Raw genomic sequence first — 18,390 nt, 5'->3', positions numbered from 1 at the left:
TTTTTGTTTTTGGTGGCTGGGTTCTATCACTCTGGGAATACGGGTGTATTTGATGATACAATATGTCCTACTGTAGCTTTCTCTGTAACCCCACCTTGTTTTTTCCAATGACTTCAGTTGATTTTAGGTTACACGATCCGATTCGGTTCTGCCTGAGAGTCTGTTGGTTCATCAGTATATTAATGAACGTTATTATCATACAGTAACACATTTTTACAGATGAATCAAAAGATAAGTTAACTGGGGATGTTGGTGTGGCTGTTTTTGTGTGCCTGAATTGCAGGTAATGATAAAGAAATGACTTAGAGCCATTTATCAGCAGAAGAAGCAGAATTCTTTGCCAACAGCTTAGGCTTACAGTGGGTGGAGGAAATTGGTCCTCATAATTTGCTCAGAATACATTTCGGTTTTGATGAGTCTTAAACAGGTCATTCTGGTAGTAGGTCAGATTGACTGTTGGAAACTTGTCAAACGGTATTTCATGTATAAAGTTTGATTTATATGTCTGCACATTATGGGTCCTGCACATCACACTGTTGAGGGAAATGATGGGGTTGACTGTTTAGCACCAAAAGCTGTTAAATGTTAAGCTGTGGATATAGACCTTCCACTTAGCAAATTAGAAGCTAAAGGGTTGGTAGTGTTAAGAATTAGGGGCTTATGGCAAGACGTAGGATAATGGACATAAGGACATTGGGTTTATAGAAGAAGGGCTTAAAACAAGGGAAGGTATGGTATTGACATGACATAGAAATGCCCACACTATGCTTAATTATGCCTTGCATCGAATTGGAAAACTTCATTCTGTGTCGTGTACATTTTGTCATTATGAAACTGTCGAAGCACTTACATACTATTTCAATGTGAAGCGTATAACGCTGAAGAAAAATCAAATGCAGTCTTCAGTACAATCTTTGGAGAGGGGTAGATAGTTTTCAGGTAAAAACTTTATTAAATTATGGAACTGACTTTAAATTAATTCACAGTTTGAGCTGGAAAAGGCATGTAATAATTGTTTTAATCCTAAGGAAATGGCATATAAGCTAGGAAAGGTGAGTGGGATGTTGGATTATTGGGATGGTCTTAAAATCCAACAAAATGCAACGAAAAAAGCCACAAGAATGGTCAAGACGAAATATGAGGGCAAACTGGCCAATAATATAAATCAGGATACTAAAAGTTTAGTTTTCAGTTACATGAAGAGTGAAAGGGAGATGAGAGTTGATGCTGGACCACTGGAAAATAATGCTGGTGAAGTAGTAATGGGGGACAAAGAAATGGCAGATGAACTTAATGAACAATCTTTACTGTCTTTTCCGATCAGTACCGCCCCTACTTGTCCCATTTAACCCGTCTCATTACGGGTGGACTTTAGGACCCGGGGGAGCTCAGGACCCGCCGCCCGCAGCTGCTGTTGAATCCCCGGTGTTTCTGTTCGGTTGAAGGATGCAGTGAACGAGTTAAAATTAATCGATCGACAATTCTCATGTCGTGTTTATTTCACTCCATAGAACCGTAGAACACGACAGCACAGAAAACAGGTCATTTGGCGCTTCTAGTCTGTGCGGAAACTTTATTCCGCTAGTCCCATTGACCTGCACCCAGTCCGTAACCCTCCAGTCCTCTCACATCCAGGTATCTATCCAATTTATTCTTAAAACTTAAGAGTGAGCCTGCATTTACCACGTCAGATGGCAGCTCGTTCCACACTCCCACCACTCTCTGAGTGAAGAAGTTCCTCCTAATGTTGCCCCTAAAGCTTTCCCCTTTCACCCTAAAACCATGTCCTCTCGTATTTATCTTTCCTAATCTAAATGGAAAGAACTTACTCGCATTTATTGTCTATACACCACATAATTTTGTAAACCTCTATCAAATCTCCCCTCATTCTTCTACGCTTCAAGGAATAAAGTCCTAACCTATTCAATCTTTCCCTGTAACTCAACTCCTGAAGACCTGGCAACATCCTTGTAAATCTCTGCACTCTTTCAATCTCTCCAACCTCTCCATGGATACCTCATATCTGAACTTTCTGAACAAACCTCCCATGTGGGACCTTGTCAAAGGCCTTACTACAGTTCATGTAGACAACATCCACAGCCTATCCTTCACCTACTTAGTTGGTAACCTCCTCGAAAATCTCTTTGAGATTCATTATACACGATCTACCATGCAGAAAGCCATACTGACTATCCTTAATCAGCCCTTGGCTGTCCAAATACTTGTAAATCCGATCTCTCAGAACATCTTCCAATAATTTACATACTACTGATGTCAGGCTCACAGGCCTTTAGTTACCTGTTTTTCTATTGGAGCCTTTTTTAAACAATGGAATAACAAGAGCTACCCTCCAATCCTTCGGCACTGCACCCATGACTGAAGACATTTTAAATATTTCTGTCAGGGCCACTGCAATTTCTACTGTAGTCTTTCTCAGGGTCCGAGGAAATATCAAGTCAGGCCCGCATATCTACCTTTATGCGCTGTAAAGCAGCAAGCACCTCCTCCTCTTTAATCTACAAATGTTCCATGACACTACTGCTTGTTTCCCTTCCTTCCATATACACTATGCCAGTTTCCTGAGTAAATTCCAATGCAAAAAAACTGTTTAAGATCTCCGCCATCTCGTGAGGCTCCACATATAGATGACCACTCTGATCTTCTAGGAGACCAATTTTGTCCCTTACTACCCTTTTACTCTTAATATACTTGTAGAAACCCTTCAGGGTTTCCTTCACATTATCTGCCAAAGCCACCTCATGTCTTTTTTTTTTCCTTCCTAATTTCCTTCTTCAGTATTTTCTTACGTTTTCTATACTCTTTAAGTAACTCATTTGCTCTTTGTTGACTCTACCTGCTATACACCTCTCTCTTTTTCTTAACCAGATCGCCAATATCCCTTGAAAACCTAGGTTCCCTGTGCCTGTTAACTTTGCCTTTAATCCTGGCAGGAATATGCAAACTCTGCCCTCTCAAAATTTCACATTTGGAGGCATTTCACTTACTGAACACATCCTTGTCAGGAAAAAAAAACTTATCCCAATCCACTCTTCTTAGATCCTTTTTCATTTCCACAAAATTGGCCCTTCTCCAATTTAGAACCTCAACTCGAGGACCAGGCCTATCCTTATCCGTAATTAACTTGAAACTGATGTCAATATCGTCACTGGACCTAAAATGTTCGCCTACACATACTTCTGTCACTTGACCTGTCTGGTTTCCTGACAGGAGATCAAGTATTGCATCCTCTCTCGTAGGTACCTCTATATATTGATTTACAAAACTTTCCTGAAAACATTTCGCAAACGCCAAGCCATCTAGCCCTATTACAGTTTGGGAGTCACAGTCAATATGTGGAAAGTTAAAATCCCCTACTATTACAACTTCCTATTTCTTACATTGGTCTACTATCTTTATACAGATTTGCTCCTCCAATTCTCTCTGACTATTGGGCGGTCTATAATACACCCCTATTAGTGTGGTCACACCTTTCCCGTTCCTTAGCTCCACCCATATGGCCTCTGTAGACAAGCCCTCCGGGCTGTCCTGTCTACGCACAGCTGTGATATTTTCCCTGACTAGTAATGCCACTCCTCCCCCTTTCATCCCTCCCCCTCTATCACGTCTGAAACAACGAATATTTCTATCATGTATAAACCTTAGGTGGGAGGTTATCTTTTTGTATTAATGTATTAAAAATAAATTATAAATTCTACCAATGAGAATTACAAATTCTCTTACTGAAGGATTCATATTCAAAATAGTATTCAACAAATCAGATTCTTGCATATATGGGAACTTAGATAATTATTTTTTCTAAAAAAAAGTCTAACCTAAAGATATTGCAGTAAGTGTGTACGAGAGAGAGAATATTTGCTAATTAACTCTTCAAAAGTCATCAATCAACCATGACAAAATAAAGCAGATCCCCTTAATCACTAAAGATTAAACAAGTTTGGGAGAGAGAACTTAATATGACCTTTGTTAATGAAGATGGTCAATTCTTCTTTAATATGTGCCAGTCAGTGTTTAATTCAATTTAAAATAGTTCACTGTTACTATTTAACAAAGGAGAGACTATCCAAAATATTTCCTAACATAGACAATTATTGCGATAGGTGTAAAACTGAAGGATCCACTTTTTCACATATGTTCTGGTTATGTACTTCATCAAAATCTTTTTGGAAATCTTTATTTTCTACAATTTCTAAAGCTCTGAAAATTAATTTACAACCTAATGTACAAACCTTTGATTTCTGTCTATACATGCAGTCCTCGCATGACCTTTATCCTCCTCCACCTCACTATCTGCTCTAACACTCTGGTTCCCCTCCCACTGCAAATCGAGGTTAACCCCCTTCCGCCCCCCCCCCCCCCGAACAGCACTGGCAAATCTACACGCAAGGATGTTAGTCCCCCTCCAGTTCAGGGGCAAACCGTCCCTTCGGAACAGGTCCCGGGAACAAAGCCCAATTGTCCAGAAACATGAAGCCCTCCCTCCTGCACCGTCTCCTTAGTCACGTATTTAGCTGCACTCTCCGCACATTTATATTTACAGGGACTTTACTCCTGACGCCGGTCCCGGGACCCGACCCTTTTACAGACCCGGAGCGGAACCGGAGCAGATTCTCAGCCATTGGTTTTCACCCCCGGTCGCAAAGAGAGGATAAAGTTTCCCCGTGAATTTATTCCCAGTGAAGGTGTGGAGATGGGACTTGGTCTCCGCGTTGTAAAATGAAACTGTCCCGGGCTCGTAACTGAGATAAACTCCCACCCTCCCGGGGATGGGACCGGCAGCGAGACGCGACTCAGGGGAGGGGAGACCAGACAAGTCATAATCCCGATGTAACACGTCACCAACCCGCCCGATGACCCAGAATCCGGTCTCCGGACTCAGACTGAACCGTCTCTTCCTCTCCACAGACTCTGCGGCGACTCCCAGCCACCAGACCCGATTCCCCGTCACCTCCACCTCCCAGTAATGTCTCCCCGATGTGAATCCCTCCGATCCCAGCACACAAGCCCAGTGTGTGAATCTCTTCCCGGTGTCAGGGAGATTCCTCCGGGTCGGGGTCCATCTCACACTCTTCCGATCCTCAGACACCTCGAGACACGGATTCGCCGTTTCCACATCCAGGGTGACAGAGACTAGGGGGAGAAGCAGAGAATTAGAGAGTCCCCAGGGATCGGGTGGAGACTCAGGCGGCGCAGCCCCGGGGAACGGGCGGAGACTCGGGCAGCGGGGTCCCGGGTATCGGTGGGAGGGGGGGGGGGTGGGGGGGGAGACTCGGGCAGCGCGGCCCCAATGATCGGGGGGAGACTCGGGCAGCGCGGCCACGGGGACCGAGGGGTTTTCCGCTGGACGGAGAGCAGAGAGACCCCTGGCCCTTGACTCCTCAGACAGGGGAAACATCCTTCCTCACTCCTGCCTGTTGACCCCTGAATGAATTTTGTGTTCCCATGAGATCTCCTCTCATTCCTCGAAACTGGGAACAGAGAACTTAGAGCAGTACAGCACAGGAACAGGCCCGTCATACAATATTCACTTTCATTTGTGAGTGTGAAGTGGGGGATTGTGATGGTTTGAGACAGTAAAGGAGGTGATAATGGGAACCAGTAGGGGAGAGATGAATGGCAGATCGAACCAGGAGGGGGATGGGTGGAAAGCCTGTGGGTGAACTGTGTGTGTAGACGTAATGAGAAGTTGGAGGGGGCAAAGATGGTAGATGAGGATGACTTTGTCCCTTTCCCACAACCCCATCCCCCGCAGCCCCTCATTAGGACAGGGGATGATTTTGTAGGAACCCTTAAGCAACACAGGTCTTGATGAAGTGTTTCAGTCTGAACCGTGGACTGTTTACTCTTTTTCATGGAAACTTCCCGGCCTGCTGTTCCCCCAACAATTTGTGTGTGTTACTCTGCTTTAAATATACTCAATTATTTGGCCTCCACAGCTGCCTGTGGCAGATTCACTATCCTGTGGATAAAGGAATTCCTCCTCATCTCTGTCCTAAATGGACATCCCTATAGTCGAAGGCTGAGCTTACCGTTCTCGGCCCACCCACATCCTCCCAACATGAACTCTTTCCAGACAGGTGTCAGAGAGATCTGGCGAGACCCTTCATCTGGACCTGTGTAGCATGGATTACCGGCATCTGCAGATTTTCTCCTGTTTGATTTTTAAAGCAGAAGTTAATAAGTAAACTTCTTGATTAGTCAGAGTCTCAAAAGTTATGGGGAGGAGGCGGGAGAATAGGGTTGAGGTGGATAATAAATCAGCCATTCTTCTAAACTCCCGTGAGTACAGGCCCAGAACCATCAAACACTCCTCATATGCTAACTCTTTCATTCCCGGAATCATTCTTGTGAGCCTCCTGGACCCTCTCCAATGCCAGCACATCTTTTCCGATAGAAGGGACCCAAAACTGCTCACAATACTCCAAGTGTGGTCTGACCAATGCCTTATAAAACCTCAGAATTACATCCTTGCTCTTGTATTCTAATCCTCTCGAAATGAAAGCAAGCATTGAGTTTGCAAATCTTACCATTGACACAAACTGCAAGTTAACCTTCAGGGAATCCTGCACAAGGACACCCATGTCCCTTTGCACCTCTGATTTTTGAATTTTCCCCCTGTTCATAGAATTGTCTATGTCTTTATTCCTTCAACCAAAGTCGTACCTGCCTAAGTTTGTACCTGTCAAACTCTATCTGTGCTACAAGATCCTTATTACGTATACTGGTGCATTCAAATAAGATCATAAGACAAAGCAGCAGAAGCCGGCCATTCGGCCCTTCGAATCTGCTCCACCATTTTATCATGAGCTGATCCATTCTCCCATTTAGTCCCACTCCCCCACCATCTCACCATGACCTTTGATGCCCTGGCTACGCATATACCTATGAATCGCTGTCATAAATACACCCAATGACTTGGCCTCCACTGCTGCAAGAAATTCACAGATTCACCACCCTCTGGCTCAAAAAATTTCTTCGCATCTCCGTTCTGAATGGGCGCCCTTCAATCTTTAAGTCATGCTCTCTCGTACTAGACTCCCCCACCATGGGAAAGAACTTTGCCACATCCACTCTGTCCATGCCTTTTAACATTCGACATGTTTATGTGAGGTTCCCCCTCATTCTTCTAAACTGCGTGGAGTACAGTCCAAGAGCGGTCAAATGGTCCTCATATGTTAACCCTCTCATTCCCGGAATAATTCTAGTTAATCTGCTCTGAACCGTCTCCAATGTCAGAACATCCTTCCTTAAATAAGGATCCCAAAACTGCACACAGTATTCCAAGTGAGGTCTTACCAGTTCCTTATAGAGCCTCAACATCACATCCCTGCTCCTATAATCTATATTCATTCCTCTAGAAATGAATGCCAACATTGCATTCACCTTCTTCAACACCGACTCAACCTGGAGGTTAACCTCAAGGACATCCTGCACGAGCACTCCCAAGTCCCATTGCATTTTAGAATTTTGAATTCTCTCTCCATTTAAATAATAGTCTGCCCATTTATTTCTTCTAACAACGTGCATGACCATACACTTTTCAACATTGTATTTCATTTGCCACTTCTTTCACCATTCTCCTAATCTATCCAAGTCTCTCTGCAAACTCTCTGTTTCCTCAGCACTACCGTCCCCTCCACTTATCTTTCTATCATCAGCAAACTTAGCCACAAAGTCATCTATTCCATAATCCAAATCATTGATATACAACGTAAAAATAAGCGGCCTCAACACGGACCCCTGTGGAACACCACTGGTAAATGGCAGTCAACTAGAATGGGATCCCTTTATTCCCAATCTCTGTTTCCTGTCAATCAGCCAACGCTCTATCCACATATGTAACTTTCCAGTAATTGCATGTGCGCTTAGCTTGTTTAGCAGCCTCATGTGCGGCACCTTGTCAAAGGCCTTCTTCAAATCCAAATACACAACATCTACTGCATCTCCCTTGCCTAGCCTACTTGTAATCTCCTCAAAATTTTCAATGCGTTTGTCAGGCAGGATTTTCCTTTAAGGAAACCATGCTGAGTTTGGCCTATCTTGTCATATGCCTCCAGATATTCCGTAACCTCATCCTTGACAATTGACTCCAGCAACTTCCCAACCATTTCTCAAGCTAACAGGTCTATAATTTACTTTTTGCTTCTCTGCCCCTTTGTTAAATACCAGAGTGGCATTTACAATCTTCCACTCCTCCGGAACCATGCCAGAGTCTATTGACTTTTGAAAGATCATTGCTGATGCCTCCGCGATCTCCACAGCTACTTCCTTCAAAACACAAGGGTGCATTCCATCTGGTCCTGGAGATTTATCTACCCTTAGACTATTCAGCTTCCTGAGAACTTTCTCTGTCGTAATTGTGACTGCGCACACTTCTCTTCCCTGACACCCTTGAGTATCCGGTATACTGCTGATATCTTCCTCAGTGAGGACTGATGCAAATACTCGTTCGGTTCCTCAGCCATCTCCTTATCTCCCATTACAATTTCTCCCGCATCATTTTCTATCGGTCCTATATCTAATCTCACCTGTTTTTCTTACTCTTTATCTACTTGAAAAAGCTTTTAGTATCTTCTTTGATATTATTTGCGAGCTTCCTTTCATAGTTCATCTTTTCCCTCTTAATGGCCCTCTTAGTTTTCTTTTGTAAGCTTTTAAAAACTTCCCAATCCTCTGACTTCCCACTAATTTTTGCTTCCTTGAATGCCCTCTCCTTTGCTTTTACTTTAGCTTTCACTTCTCTTGTCAGCCACAGTCGCATCCTTTTTCCATTCGAAAATTTCTTCTTATTTGGAATATATCTGTGTTGCACATTCCTCACTTCTCGCATAAACTCCAGCCACTGCTGCTCTGCCGTCCTCCCGCTAGTGTCCCTTTCCAGTCAAATTTGGCCAGTTCCTCTCTCGTGCCACTGTAATTTCCTTTACTCCACTGCAATACCGACACATCGGATTTCGGCTTCTCTTTCTCAAATTTCACAGTGAACTCAATCATGTTACGATCATTGCCTCCAAAGGGTTCCTTCACCTCAATCTCTCTAATCACCTCTGGGTCATTACACAATATCCAATCCAGTACCTCTGATCCCCTAGTGGGCTCAACAACAAGCCGTTCTGAAAAGCCATCTCGTAGACATTCTACAAATTCTCTGCCTTGAGATCCAGTGTCGACCTGAATTACCCAATCCACTCGCATGTTAAAACCCCCCACAATTATAATAACACTGCCCTTCTGGCAAGCCTTTTTATTTCCTGTTGTAATTTGTAGTCCACCTCACTGCAGCTGTTAGGAGGCCTGTAGATAACCGCCATCAGGGTCCTTTTACCCCTGCTATTTCTTAGCTCAACCCAGAAAGATTCAGCACCTTTCATCCTATGTCACCTCTTTCTAATGATTTAATATGATTTCCATGCCACCCACTCAGCCTACCTGCCTATCCTTCCGATACACCGTGTATCCTTGGACGTTCAGCTCTCAGAGACATGCATCCTTTACCCACGTCTCAGTGATGGCCACACAATTATACCTGCCAATCTGTAGCTGTACGACAAGATCATCCACTTTATTCCTTATGCTGTGTGTATTTAAGAAAAACACCTTAGGTCCAGTATTTGGTACTTTTCGCATTCATTGCACTGCACCTCATCCCATTGGCTGCAAATTTGCCCCATCACCTGCCTGTCCTTCCTGGCATCCTTACTGCTCACTATCTTAGATTTATTTCTGTTTTCCCACTCCTCCACTCTATCATTCCGGTTTACCATTCCCCTGCCAAATTAGTTTAAACCCTCCCTAACAGCTCTATTAAACATTCCCGCTATGATATTGATCCCCTTCGGGTTCAGGTGTAATCGTCCTTTTTGAACAGGTAATACTTCCCCCTGAAGAGATCCCAATGATCCAAGAATCTGAAGCCCTGACCCCTGCACCAGTCTCTCAGCCTCGCATTCATCTGCCTGATCCTACTATTCTTGCCCTCGCTAGCACGTGGCATAGGTAGCAATCCTGAGATTACTACCCTGGAGGTCCTGCTTCTCAGCTTCCCACCTAACTCCTGGAAATCTCTCTTCAGGACCTCCTCCCTTTTCCTCTCTATGTCATTGGTACCAACATGTACTAAGACAGCTGGCTGTTCGCCCTCTCCCTTCAGAATATTCCGGACCCGATCCGAGACATCCTGTACCCTGGCACGTGGGAGGCAGCACACCTTGCGGGTATCTCTACCAGGCTCACAGAATCTCCTGTCTGTTCCCCTGACTATGGAATCCCCTATGACTACTGCATTCCTCTTCTCCCTCCTTCCCTCCTGCACAACAGCGCCAGGCTCAGTGCCAGAGACCCGGTCACCGTGGCCGTCCCCTGTCAGGTCATCCCCCTCAACAGCATCCGAAACGATATACTTGTTGCTGAGGGGGGCAGACACAGGGGTGCTCTCCATTATCCGGGCATTTCCCTTCCCTCTCCTGACAGTCACCCAGTTTTCTGACCCCTGTAGCCTCGGGATGACTACCTCCCTGTAGCTCCTGTCTATTACCTCTTCATTTTCTCTAATAAGCAGTAGGTCATCAACCTGCAGCTCCAGATCCCTAACACGGTCTCCAAGGAGCTGAATCTCGGTTCACCTGGTGCAGATGTGGCTATCAGGGAGGCTGGAGGTCTCCCAGGATTCCCACATCTGACACCCTGAACAAAGCACTAACCCTGCAGACATCCTACCTAATTCTACAGGAATGAAACAAAGAAAGATAGGTCTACTCACCCACTTACTTTGCCAAACACACGAACTTTTTAAACCGTTAGCTAATGTGCCCTGCTGCTCCCCCGTCCGTCGGGCCGATTTGCCAAGGGGAAAAAAGAGTCGGTGCCTCGCTCTCGCCTCTTCCCGTTACCGCCTAAGCCCGTTGAGCCAAAGACCTGCTGCTGCCACCCACTCCGCTGCCCGCTCTATAGGGTGGTCATCTTTTTAAACTCTCCGCGCTGTCCTGCGCAGTCTCGCCGTTCTTGTACGCCAAGTTTTAAAACAAATCTGCCTTCCTTCAGAATTTAGCTCCCACGCCGCCCTTCTTTTCCCAATCCAAAAAAAAAAACACCTTCAGTCCTGTATTCATCAGCCGATTCCACACTGTCCACATGAAATTCAGCAAGGCCTTTGATGTCGATGATAGACCACACTTGGAGCATTGTCTGCATTTCCGTTTCCCGAATATGGGGAGGATGTCATTACAGGGGGCAGGAGGCTTCATGAGGATGTTACCAGGACTGGGGGCTTGGGTTAAAAGCCAAGTTAAAAGCCAAACTCCAAGAGAGTGGATAAGCTTGGGCTATTCAGCTGTAGTGTAGGATGTTCAGGTATGGCCCCTTATCGAGGTAAATAATTCATAAGGAGCTTAAATGAAGTTTCTTCTTCCAAGAAATGGGAGTACAGAACCAAAGGCCTCAGATTGAAAGTGAGACGGGAAATTTTTCTGAGTGGTCTATCGGGTGACATTCCAATAGAGAGGGAGGTTGGTAAATGGAATTTGCCCTCAAACACTGCAGAAAAAGGTAAAAAAATAAAATATATTAAAATAAATTTGGGCAGGTACACAGATGGGAAATGGTTAGAGGGATGGCGGGGGCAAACACACACAAATGGGCCATGCTCAAGAAGACATCTTAGTCTTGCAGATTGATGAAGTGGGCCGTCAGTTCAACATCCATCAAACCCTCCCAGATCATCCTCCTGAGGAATCTCACCCCGGAGTCTGTCTGTGAAGTGTTGATGTGACGTCACGTCAGAGGGCAGCTCAATGCCACAGAACAGACAGACTGGGTAAGGACGGCAGATTTCAAACCTAAATGGGAATTTATGCCTATTCCTGTGGACGTATGTCATACTCTGATAGTATGTCTGTGTGTGTGTGTGTGTGTGTGTGTGTGTGTGTGTGTGTGTGTGTGTGTGTGTGTGTGTGTGTGTGTGTGTGTGGGTGTGTGTGTGTGTGTGTGTGTGTTGATTGTGGTAAATATCCGTGTGGTGTGTATACACATTGAAGGAGAGTGTGATGCACGTTGAATAATTTGTATGTTACAGTGAGTCATCACATGTCTGGTGTGTGTTGACAATGTGTCACACGTGATTGAGTTGTTTAAATGAATAAATGACTGTCTCTGAAGAGATTGGTTTCCAGGTTACTGAGGGAAATAATAACGTACATTGCTGAGGCTCTGACTACAATCTGCCAATCCTTCCTGTGTATGTGTGTGAGGGAGCTTTGCCCGGCCGGTTATGCTGTGTGTGCTTCTCCCGAGATGAAATCTTGACCCATGTCAATGCTTGTTGGTGTGTCCGAGCTCATTCTCACAATGCTTCAATGTAGTGGTCTGATCACCATAAGACATAGGAGCAGAATTAGGCCATTTGCCTATCGAGTCTGCTCCGCCATTCAATCATGGCTGATCCTTTTTTTCCCTCCTCAGCCCCACTCCCTGTCTTCTCCCCGTAACCTTTGATGCTGTGTCCAATCTAGAACCTATCAAGCTCTGCCTTAAATACACAGAACAAGTTCCACAAATTCACCAGCTGCTGGCTCAAATTTTTCCGCATCTGTTTTAAATAGACGCCCCCCCCCTCTATCGTGAGGCTGTGCCCTCTTGTCCTAAACTCCACCGCCATGGGAAACATCCTTTCCACATCTACTCTGTCTAGGACTTTCAACATTCGAAAGGTTTCAATGAGATCCCCCCCTCATCTTTCTAAATTCCAGCGAGTACAGACACAGAGCTATCAAACGTTCCTCGTATGATAACCCTTTCATTCCCGGAATCATCCTTATGAAATGAACTTTCTGCAATGCCAGCACATCTTTTCTTAGAATAGGAGCCCAAAATTGTTCACAATACTCAAGGTGAGGCTTCACCAGTGCCTTATAAAGCCTCAGCATCACATCCCTGCTCTTGAATTGAATGCTATCAAAATCCCTTGAATTGAATGCTAACGTTGGATTTGCCTTCTTCACCACTGACTCTATCTGCAAGTTAACCCTTAGTGTATTCTGCAGAATGACTGCTAAGTCCATTTTCATCTCAGCTTTTTGGGTTTTCTCCCCATCTGAAAAAAACATCTGCACATTATTTCTATGACCACAGTGCATGGCCATGCATTTTCCAACATTGTATATCACTTGCCACCTCCCTTCCCATTCTCCTCATCCAAGTCCTTGTCCAGCCTAACTGTTTCCTCAACACGACCGGCCCCTCCACCAATCTTCGTATCATCTGCAAACTTGGAAACGAAGCCATCTACTCTAGGACATGAGGGTATGACTTCAGGATTGAAGGACGGCCTTTTAGAACTGCTATGTGGAGAAATTACTTTAGTCAGTGTGTGGAAAATCTGTGGAATTTGTTGCCACAAGTGGCTGTTAAGGCCAAGTCATATTTAAGACAGAGATAGATAGGTTCTTGATTAGCTAGGGCATCAAAGGGTATAGGGTGAAAGCAAGGGAGTGGGGATGACTGGAAGAATTGGATCAGCCCATGACTGAATGGTGGAGCAGACTCGATGAGCCGAATGGCATATTTCTGCTCCTATATCTTATAGTTTATTCCATCAGCTAGATCTTGATATACAGCGTAACATGATGGTGTCCTAAGACTGACCCCTGTGGAACACGAGTCACTGGCAGCCAACCAGAAAAGGATACCTTTACTCTCATTCGCTGTTTCCTACCAATCAGCCAATGTTCTAACCATGCCTGTAACTTTTCTGTAATACCCTGGCCTCTTAAACTGGTTACCACCTTCATGTGTGGCACCTTGTCAAAGGCCCTCTGAGATTCCAAATATACAACATCCACTGCATCCCCTTTATCTATCCTGCTTGTAATCTCCTCAAAGAATCCCAACAGGTTTGTCAGGCAGCATATTCCCTTAACGAAGCCATGCTGCCTTGTCCTGTCTTGTCCAGTGTCACCAAGTATTCCATAACCTCATACTTAACAACTGACTCCAATTTCTTCCCAAAGACAGAGGTGAGGCTAACTGGTCAATAATTTCCTTTCTGCTGCCTTCCTCCTTACTTAAAGAGATAAGTGACATTTGCCATTTTCCAGTCCTCTGGCACTATGCCAGGGTCCAATGAATTTTGTAAGATCATTTAAAATGCCTCCATAATTTCTACTGCGACCTCTTTCAGAAAACTAGGGTGAAGTTCAACTGGTCCGGGTGACTTATGTACCTTTAGGTCTTTCAGCTTTTTGAGCACCTTCTCCCTTGTAACAGTAACTGCACTCACTTCTCTTCCCTCGCACTCTTCAACACCGGGCACAGTGCTAGTGTCTTTCACAGTGAAGACTGGTGCAAAATATGTGGTTTATCTGCCATCTCTTTATACTGTGTTATTATATATCCGGCCTCATTTTCTAGCGGTCCTATATCCACTTTCATCTCTGTTTTATTTTTTTACAATACTTGAAAAACAATTTGATATTGTTTGCTAATTTGTTTTACAAAGACAGGTGTGTAAAAAGGGCCTGAAGGATCATTGGAGACCAGAGTCACCCCATCCACAAACTGTACTAGTTGCTACCATCCGGGATACAGTACCGCAGCATAAAAGCCAGGATCAACAGGATGCAGGACAGCTTCTTCAACCAGGCCATCAGACTGATTAACTCATGTGGACACAACTGTATTTCTATGTTATATTGACCAGCCTGTTGTACATATTATTCATCATAAATTACTATAAACTGCACATCACACATTTAGATGGAGACCTAACGTAAAGATTTTTAATCTTCATGTATACGAAGGATGTAAGTAATAAAGTCAATTCAATTCAAATCAATTTCTTATTTACTTTTTCTCACCCAATCATCCTTTTAGTTCTTCTCTGTAGCTATTTAAAAGCTTCCTAATCATCCGTCTTCCTACTAGTTTTTGTTTAGTTGTATGCCCTCCCTTTTGCCTTTACAATAACTTGTCTTCCCTTGTCAGCCATGGTTTTACTATTTTGCCATTTTAGTATTTATTTATTTTTGGAATACATCTATCCTTCACCTTCGTCATTTTCCCAGAAACTGACACCATTTCTGCTCTGTTGTCATCCCTGCCAGCATCTCCTTCCAATTTGCTTTGGCCAACTCCTCTCTCACCACTGTAATTTCTTTCACTTCTCTGAAATACTATAATGTCAGACTTTACTTTCTCTTTATCAAATTTCAAGTTGAACTCAGTCACGTTGTGAGTACTGCTTCCTAAGGTTTCTTTTAACTACTCACTTCTGGTTCAATACATAACACCCAATCCAGTAGAGCTGTTCCCCGAGTCGGCTCAACGACAAACTGCTCTAGAAAGCCATCATATTGCATTCAACAAACTCACTCTCTTGAGATCCTTTACCAACCTGATTTTCCCAATTGACCTGCATGTTGAAATCACCCATGATTATCATAACATTGTCCTTTTCATCAGCCTTTTCTATTTCCAGTTTTAATCTGTGGGCCTCAACCTACTGACTGCTGGGAGGCCTGTATATGACTGCTGTCAGTGTCATTTTTACTTTTGCAGTTCCTTACCTCAACCTACAAGGATTCAACATCTTCCAATCCTATGTCATGTCTTTCTATTGATTTACCATCAGAGCCACACCACCCCATCGGCCTTCCTTCCTTCCTATACCTCAGATACACTGTGTAACCTTGGACATTCAGATCCCAACTACAACCGTCCTTCAGCCACGATTCCATGATGGCCACAACATCATACCTGACAATCGGTAATAGTGCAACAAGATCATCCACCTTATTTCTCATACTCCATGCATTGAGATATAACACTTTGTGTACTGTATCTGCTACCCTTTTTAATTCTGCATCTCTAATGCACTGATAGTCACCCTGCTGGCTGCAATTTTGTCCTCTCATCTGTCCGCCTTATCTGACAGTCTGACTGCACGCTATCTTTGCATTTTTACCATCAGTCCTATCCCTTCACTCCAATTCCCAACCCCACCCCCACCAAATTAGTTCAGACCCTCCCCAACAGCTCCATCTAACCTCTCTGTGAGAATATTGTTCTCCCTTTTGAGCAGGTCATTCCTCCTCCAGAAGAGATCCCAATGATCGAAGAATCTGAAAACATGCCCCCTGCACCAGCTTCTCAGCCAAATTTAATCTGCCAAATTGTCCTGTTTCTACCCTCATCAGCACGTGGCACAGGCAGCAATCCAGAAATTACAATCCCGGAGGTGCTGCTTCTGAGCTTTCTACCAAACTCTCCAAATTCTATTTTCAGGACCTCTTTGCTTTTACTTCCTATGTAATTGGCCCCAAAATGTGCCAGGATATCTGGCTGTTTTCCCTCCCTCTCTAAAATGCTGCGGACACGATCCGAGACATCCCTGACCCTGGCACCTGGGAGGCAACATAACATTCGGGTATCCCCTTCACAGATCCACAGATTCCACAGATTCTCCTGTCTGTTCCCCTCACGATTGAGACCCCTGTCACTACAGCTCCCCTCTTCTCCATCTAACATCAGTGAGAGTTGCGGGTTCAGGAGGGGGGGTGGGGTGAAGACCTGTGTCAGTCAGAGTCTGCACTCACAGCGCAAGAAGGATTTGTGTATTTTTCTGACAATCCTGATCACCGCACTGCTACCCGCTTTTATTCCCTACAATATCATGAAATCTGTATTAATCTCCTATTTCCTGTGTTAGGATTCAAGCTCATGTCTTGGTGTGTTAGTGCAGTGTGCCTGGGATCAGGACACAGTGGTTTATCTGCCAGTCCCGTGTATTGGTTGTATTGTGACCCTGTGCTGGTGTGTTCAGGGGTCTGACATCTCCAGCTGACCATGTGACAGTGATGCCCCCCAGTTGGTGCCGTTGATGTGGAATAAACATCAGTTCCCTTTCAGCCCATTATTACAGCCAATCCTTGCCTCAGATGTAACTTAGTTGTGTCTCATAAACAAGGAGAAATGAATCTTTGTAAGTTTTACCTCGGTTAATAGCATCAAGTGTTTCTCTCAGCACTGTGTTCAACAAATAGAGGTGATCGAATTTTTCAACCGGTAGGGCCTCATCTGTCACTGACAATTCCTGGACATCATCACTGATTCTGTAAATATTAAACTGCTGGTGATAAGCTGGAATTTTGAACTATTTTACAAATCCATACAGGGTTTCAGTAAAGAGCATGTCCTACCTCCTGTTTCGATGAGCTTCCTCCTGAAGTAAATAAAAGCACAAATCTGATTAGACTTGGACTTACTGTCCACGTCCTGAATTTCATCCAAATCATTCCAAGATGTTGAAACTTCCCACTCCCACAGTCACTCACACACACGGACAATACAGAACCACGGAGAGAATTAAAGAGGAAAGTTTCTGAAAATTAGACCATTACTGAGAGGATGGAACTGACAGGAGAGACAGGACAGGCTGTGCATTATCATCTGGATAAGACGTCAGAATGATAAAATGGAACAATTTAAGATCAGTGATGGATTTGCTTGCGCGAAGGTGGAAAAAGTACCTCCTTATGGCGAACACGAGAGGACACAGGTGCTTGGAAGTAGACACAGCTGCCGGCAACGAAGGTGGAGGCGGGTGCGATAGGGTCTTTCAGAAGACTCCTACACAGGTACATGGAGCTTGGAAAAATAGAGAGCTATGGCTAACTGGAGGTAATTTCTAAAGTGAGTAGATGTTCGGCACAGCATTGTGGGCCAAAGAGACTGTATTGTGCTGTAGGTTTTCTTTGTTTCTGTGTTTCTATTTATGGGGAGACCTTCAGTCAAAGATAAAATGCCAGCTGGTTTTTAATAAATCCCACAAGAAATTTAGTGAAGAGGATGTGGAACTCGCTGCCACAGGAGTGGTTGAAATGGAACAGCAGAGACTGACTGTAATGGGGAGGCTGGATAAACACGTGAGGGACCAGGGAGTTCGGGCACTGTTGCTGGGTGCTGTGAGTAGGTGGCAGGAGGATTGTGGCTGAGGGGAAATTGATAGAAGATGGACCGAATGGCCTGCTCTTGACGGAGAATGGGACACAATCCCATGTAAAACTTATCCGAAAAAGTAGAGACAGTGAAAGATTCCGTAATCTGATGGAAACTGGATATGGAGGATAAGTCTGATGTGTGGGTCACATTCTTTGTTCTCATTGATTGACAGAGAGACCCTCACACCAAACACACTCACAGCCTGTGACTGGAACTGGGTGTTAATGGGAGTTTTAGAGGATATTTAATGTGATAATTAAGGACACAATCAGCAGCTCTGTGTTATGATCAGAGTAAATCATTTCAGAAAAGATTGCATTCTGACCTGGGATGTACAGAAGTTGTGGAAGTCCAGTTTTGGGGAAACAACAACCCTGAATA

The 18,390-nt window shown here is 44.3% G+C and overlaps 2 protein-coding genes across 2 annotated transcripts in view; both read right to left on the bottom strand.

Moving 5' to 3' along the window:
• LOC140719980 (uncharacterized) overlaps positions 1 to 18,390 on the bottom strand; it is a 263,215-nt gene that overhangs the window by 200,314 nt on the left and 44,511 nt on the right. The gene's annotated exons all lie outside the window — the stretch shown is intronic.
• The window catches only part of LOC140719971 (zinc-binding protein A33-like), a 33,468-nt gene that overhangs the window by 12,934 nt on the left and 2,144 nt on the right, over positions 1 to 18,390 (bottom strand). The window lies entirely within an intron of this gene.

The sequence above is a fragment of the Hemitrygon akajei genome, unplaced genomic scaffold (assembly GCF_048418815.1).
Source record: "Hemitrygon akajei unplaced genomic scaffold, sHemAka1.3 Scf000034, whole genome shotgun sequence".
In the NCBI taxonomy this organism is placed as follows: domain Eukaryota; kingdom Metazoa; phylum Chordata; class Chondrichthyes; order Myliobatiformes; family Dasyatidae; genus Hemitrygon; species Hemitrygon akajei.
Note: the sequence above shows the minus strand (reverse complement) of the source record. Positions and strands in the feature narration are given on the sequence as shown.